Here is a 6979-nt window from a genome sequence, read left to right on the forward strand (position 1 = left end):
TCAAGCTTTGCTGTAAATATTTGGCACAGGTTTAGTTAAAAAAGACAAGTGGGTTCAGAACAACTGGCTAGACAGAACCAGTTATTATTGGGAAGGTAAGAGAGAAACATCAGCAGTATTTTCTAAGGGGAATTTTTCTCTTTGGACTGTAAACTTATTACTGCATATGCCATTTGAGAAGAGGAATGTCTGGTTTGTCTGCTTGTTTTCAGAGGAAACCAGCCTCTAGTATTAAAACAGGCTCAAGCATAATTAAATTAGTTAAAACTCTACTGATTTCAGTGAATGGGGTATGTGCTCTCAGCTTCCATTCTTATTAATGGAGGTAATTCTGGGCCCAAGTTTCTCATTTGGACTTTATTATGTGAGAGGCAAAATACCTGGAAAACTGGAAAACTCATTGACTTTAGCTGACTTTGAATCAGGCTTGAAGGAACAACTCATTTCTATGAGCATCTTCTGCTGGTGCTCGGACCCACAGTTTCATAAGTAAAATGAGGATTTAGGAATCACTTTTGTCCTTCTTGCAACCTCTTTGACAATGGTTTCTAAACAACATGTTCTAAATTGAGATTTTCATGAGACTGGTGATTTTAAAGTCAAAACAAACAACTAAAATCCTAACATATTTAGGATTAACTAGATGTGGGTATTGACAAGAATCTAAACACCCTGAAGTAAACTGGTGAGAGCATTGCTAGTTACAGTGAAAGCAAACAGGATTCCCAGTGATGATTCTTTCCCCCTCTTTGGATAAAAAAGTAGATTCAATGCTCTGCATCATCCCAGCCACAATGACTTAGCCCACAAAAATGTGTCTCTCTGCCATTCTTCCGTTATAACCATGTAATTTATTTTGACATACAGAAAGTATTTCAAAACCCTTGCACTGTCCTTTTGAATATCACATCATTTGAAGAGAAAACAAAATTGCAAGCCTGGTATAAAACAAAGCTCTACAAATTTGAACTGGACTTGCTAGAACTCTCACTGTAGACAAGGAATACTGCGGTCTCTGATAGATAAGAAGATTCAATCTGATGGGGAAGGTGCAACAATCAGAGTAATCTGATGAATAATTCAATCTGTATTTACTAAGTACATTTCAAATGAGGTTTTGGAAAACCTGGCACCATTTTTATCTACATAAGTGTGGATGGGGTGCCTGGACTTTGGTGGGAATTGTCATTTTATTGATACTTCCCAGCAGGAGAGAAATACTAAATGTTGTTTTATGACATGAATGTTGGTGAGATGCTACGAAAGGATTTACATAGCTAGTTACTGCTGCCAGCAACTGCCCAGAGCCAGGAGCACACTGGAGCACATTGCATGTGGAATTTAGCCAGGATTCTCTGCCTCCCATAAATACAGGAGGGAGAGGGAGATGAGAACTACAGCCCAGCTGAGACCTTTTTTCTGCTCTCAGAGGTGGAAGCAAAGCTTATTTCATTAATCTCTCCCCTAGATTGAGCAAGAAGGACACACATTCCCACGACTCCTCTCTGCTGGACCCACTGATGAGCTGGAGGGAGCCTCTTGTAAGCAGGACTGACCTTTGGGCCTTAGGGAGGAGAATTCTGACTTTCATTTAAAGGGAAAGGAAGTTTCTAGCCCTTTCCCTTGTGAAGATAGCTTAGAAAACATAAACTGATCCCTAGAGTTGAAATAACTGCTGCACTACACATTCATTTGAATGTAAAATGAGTCAGCAGTTTGGGTGGTGTCCTAGAAGTTATCTCACTAGCCCTACCCCAAGTCCTGAGGCCAGACAGTTACTGAAATAATGGCAGACAGGAATCAGTCTTTCACTGGCAGTAAGTGGCAACAATTTTTTTCCCCCAGGAGTGGTAAAGCCAAGTTTGCTGTTTAACATTCCCAGCTCATTCTGAAGGTAGCGGTGGTGTAATCCTTATTACTACCTACTGCCCACTTGTTCACTGCTATGGCTACATTGCTTCTCCCATGGGAATGACACTAGGAATTCAAGCTGGATCTACCAGACGGACACTCCCACATGCTCTCTGGCCAACTCCAGCAAGAGGAGAAAGAAGACAACAGAAGCTAAAGCTAAGCTATTACAAGCGAGTCTAGCAGTGCCTGTCCCTCTCCTTCCTGGGGCTACCAGCAACTTGAGCTGTAGATGGATGAAATAGAGCCCAGAGATCCATTCTCCCTTTTCAATGAGTGCGTCTATACAAGATGCTTTATGTCTACACGTGCACATGCTAACTGTGCAATAAACCTCGCTGATCGTGAGTAAATTTGCTACCTGCAAAAGCAAGTAGCAAATTTATCCACAAGTAGTCATTGTGCAGTAGTGCTCATATAGATGCCTGACATGGAGCAGGCAGCCCCCTGAGAGCAGGGAGCAATGTTCCAGCAGTGACCAGCCCCTGAGCTCCCCCTGGTGGTGGCAGGGTCCCATTGCAGGCCTACAGGAAGTGGGAGTGGTTTGCAGCTTGGAGCAGCAAATCTGCTCTCGTGTCCCTGCATGTGTAGACAACTGCCCGGGAGCATTTATCCATGAGTAATTGGTCTTGGATCAAATGTAGGTGTAGATGCACCCACTATGTAATTTTTCCTTACCTTCCTCTTTCTTGGCAAAGGGACATATGACCTTGACCCGTTACAAAAGGTCACTAATCATCATGTGAGAAATGGCTGCCTCAAAATCAAAATGGGATCTTAACCACTCACCTTGTCATAAGTGGGGACCTACTTCTCAGCTGGCCAACTCTTGCACTTTCCTTTTGTCCCTGTTTAGTGGCCCCCTAAGTCTCAAAAGTGTTGGCTTTAACATCTGCGCCTCACTTTCTCGACCTTACATCAATACCTACCCACCTCATAGGCATGCTGTGAAGATCAATCATTGAATATTTGGACAGTACTGAGAAAATGTGTATATATACTAGGTATTATTTTCAAACACCAGATTCTTAATAGGATATCCTTATCCATGGGATTATAGGACAACTCCTGGCAGCCTTCACCACTTGAATCTCATCCATTCCAAATGTAGCACATGTTTCTGCTTTAATAAACCTTTCAGAACTCTTTGTTTAATTGCTCTAAGTGGAAATGTATGAAAAGCTGAAACTTATTTATATTAAAAAATAGGATCTGAGTGGAGTTTGCTTAACTTCTTCACTGCTAAAGGATTATTCAGATCTGTGATGTTTACTTAACAGAACACCTGGTAAAGAAATTAGGAACATAAGATCCCGAGTGAGTGGACATGTTTGGGTAAAAAACCTTCATATCAGTGAGTATTTACTCATAGCATTCAGTGAGGGGATATCTATGAGTAAGCACTTAACAAAATCAAATAATCAAATGAATCAAATGAAATGGCATTTTACACATGCTGTAGGAGATGCTGGTGCTTTAATTAGCAAGCTGTGCTAATTAAAAGTGCCCACGCATCGCATGTATCACTGTTGCTGTGTGTCCCCACAGTGAAAAAATGGCAGTGGGGTGCTTTGAACTATAGCTTATTGAATATGTTTTATTTCAAAGCTCACTGCTGTCATTTTTTCAGTGTGGAGATGTGCAGCAATGCTGGATTTCCAGCATGTGTATAGGAGCCCAAACATTTTACAGCTGGAACAAATTTCTTGAGGAGCTGGGTAGGAAAACTACAGGAAGTCCCACATGGAGTATGACGGGGAACTTTTGGGGCATGCAGTGCTTAGAAGTGCCACCAGTCCCATCCCTGCAGTGCTTTCCCAGCAGTATTTAGAAATTCTGCAGGAACCTGCAATACACACAACCTCTGCATCATCTGCAAGGTTCATATTTATTTTTTGGCTTAATGGCATTCTCTGCCTTCTGAATTGGTAGCTCTGCAAGAAATATTTATATTACAAAGAGTTTTGAGTTGCAAAATTCAAATGTGAATCAAAGGTCATGGCTCTTGCGTTTCAGGTCTTTGATTCAGTCTATTTGTAACCCAGGAACACCCAAGGGTGTGCCCATCCTCAAGTGGAAGGGAAAGATGAGGCAGGTGACAGTGTTGTGAGACGGACACCAGTGATTTGAGCTTGGGTTCTTCTTTCCTCTATAGAGTCAGCTCCTCACCAATACTCTTAATTATTTACAGTTTATTAAATTATAATATACATATTATTCTTAACCTATATATATATATTTCAATAAGTATCAAAGAAAAACTTCCCATAAGTATCTCCAACAATATCATTCAACAACACCAAGTATATACAGATAAATATTTACAATGTGGCAAGCCAGGAACCACCTCCTGGGACTTTGTCCCAGCAAGCAACCCTCCTTGGGGATGGCTTTCTTAACCCTGTGCCCTACAGAGGTCTGGTGCAAGTGGTGAGTCCTCAGGATGCCTGTGCGAGGAGGAGGGGCGGATACCCAGATGGGTAAACCAGGTAAGTTGGGGTCAATGGGTAGTTTGCAGGGAACCCAGAGGGACCATTGACAGAGTACAACCAGGTAGAAAGGAAAGGGGGGAAAATGGTATGAACAGGCAGCACACCGATGAGGAACCAATTATACAAAACTAAACCAATCCCATCACATATTGTACAACATATCCATAATTATGATCACAGTCTTACAAAATATAAGTCACAGCTTTACACAATAGGCGCGTCTACCCCTGGACTCCAGCTAGCAAGGGTGCCTTCCCTCCTATGGGTCTAGCTGGGAGGGAACCTTTCACCCAGGGCTTCCCTCAGCATGGAGGGGGAGAAGGGAGCCTTATTTCAGGAATGCCTCCCCTGCGGGACCCAACTCTGCCAGCAACTCACAGTCTCCCCGAGGAGCCATCGACAGGGGCCTCAGGGTCTTCCATTCAGTCAGGTTAGCCCCGGCACTGTCTGCTTCATGATGAAATCTCCCCTCCTGCCCTTGTGCCCTGCTTTGGGCACCAAGGGTTCTTCCAGTTCTCCCGGGGGAGGAGTGGGAATCAGCCACTGCTGACTGAATTTTACTCTTTCTTGGGCCCTGCTCTAGGCTCCAGGGCTCTTTTAGTTCTTTGGCTGGGCCACACTGCAGGGCTCCTGCTATCCAGCTTATGCTGGAGCTAACCTGAGCAGCCTCGAGCTGCTCCCAGAGCTGGATCTCCATGTGCCAGTCTGCATACTGCTCCATCCAGCCCTCTGCTGTGGATGCAGGCTCAAGCTGCCTCAATGCGGCTTCCAGAGCCTGAGCCCCATGTGCTGATTTTGCACACTGCTGGAGCAAAGAAGGGATCCTGGTAGAGGCTCTTCCCTCTCCAAAGTCCCTCACCGCCTCTGCCCAGCATGCTGAGCACACTGGGCTTTTATTTATACTGGAAACCCTGCCCCTGAAGTCTTCCGGACCTGCAAAGCGCAGTCTTCAATCAGGTCCAGGGGCTCCTTGGCCCGCCCCTCCAGCAGGGACAGGGCAAGCCCCTCCCAGCTGTTACCTGATTGGTGGAAATGTTCCACCAATCCAAAGTGACCTTCTCCAAGTTGGGCTTGCTGGGCAAAAGAGGTGAGTCCACCGCGTATTGTTGGGGCCATTGGAAAAATTTGGATCCATTTTCAGATTTTGAGTTTAAAATCCCCAGCCATAAGCACGAGTGATGCATCTGACATTGCATCTGCTGCTTCAGACTTCACAGCTTAAATGGCCAGCGACCATTTATATGGGTGGGTCAGCTAGGTGCAGATAACAAGACACTTTCATTACTTCTCAGTAGACCTGATATTAGAAACTAATTTCTGAGAAGCTCATTTTAATGGAATTTGGTTGTTTGAATCCTTAAGCACCTTTAAAATTTCATCCTGACTCACTAATAAAGAACCTACATATAGGCTCAATGTGTTGTGTAAAATTCCCCAGAAGAATTCTATTATCTGCAATAATTTTCTGATTGCGGATGAAATACAGCTCCAGCAGGTGGCACCATTGGATCTCAAATACCCGTCCTCTTTTATAGGGGCTGATCCAGCCTCTGAAGTCAGTGACAGGCTGATTACAGCAGTGCAGGATCAGGCCCTCAGCCAGCTAAAAGAAAAGGACTGAGTTGTAGCATGACTACCTAAGCCTCTGGGTCTTATGCTAAGCTCAGCACAGTCATTTTTTCCCCTTATTTGATTTTCACAGGGCAGAATCAAAGGCTCAACAAATCAGGCAAAGAGAAAAATAATTACCACTTTCTAGAGGTCATATTAAGTTTAGTTTGTTAGCTGAAGTAAAGCATTTGCACATGGCTTTCAGTTTAATCAAATTATTTTTTCCCCAAATGATATTTTAAAGCAAATCCTGAAAGAAGAAATTAAAGACATTTAATTAACAGAATAAAATAAGTTTCACTGTATCCACATTCCTGTTCTGATTGCTGCAATAAATGGGGTTTTTTAAATTTTATTTTATTATTTTCTAACATTCGCTTCTTTTCTTTCTTCCTAACTTTTCATCAGGGTTTCATAAAAAGAGTCTGGAAATTAGGAGGCTGGAGACATGGTCTTTATGGTTCAGGCTAATGTTTTGACATACAAATTTTCCATTAATGGAACCAGATTTCCTCTGCTCCTCCTTCCGTGCCATCCTTCTGCACTCTGTAGGGTCCTGATCCAATATCTGTTGAAGTTCCCCCTTGTTTTCATTGGGTTTTGGATGAAGTTTAGAGAGTATGAAATAAAAAAAGTCAGTGCTGTCAGAGCTGGAGTGAATCAGGTTCTTTCTTGCCTTTGTTGTATTTCAACGTCTTCTGCTGTGAGCATGAAGCGAGTCCTCAGCTGGTATAAATTAACTTAATTCTGCTGAGTTCGAAAGAAATATGCTGATGCATACCAGGACAATATCTGGACTACAGTGACTGGGTCACTTAGGATTGATCCATCAAGTGAAAAAGCTTGCATTAGCAGTCAGCCAACCTCCACAAGCAAACACAGAAGCCTAATGAATTTAATCCTGAAGTTCCTGAACTGAAATCTATAGACCTTGCAGGTGGTCTGTAGAAAACTAGCTGGTCACA

Source organism: Crocodylus porosus, unplaced genomic scaffold (assembly GCF_001723895.1).
Source record: "Crocodylus porosus isolate Cpor-Errol unplaced genomic scaffold, CroPor_comp1, whole genome shotgun sequence".
Classification (NCBI taxonomy): Eukaryota; Metazoa; Chordata; order Crocodylia; family Crocodylidae; genus Crocodylus; species Crocodylus porosus.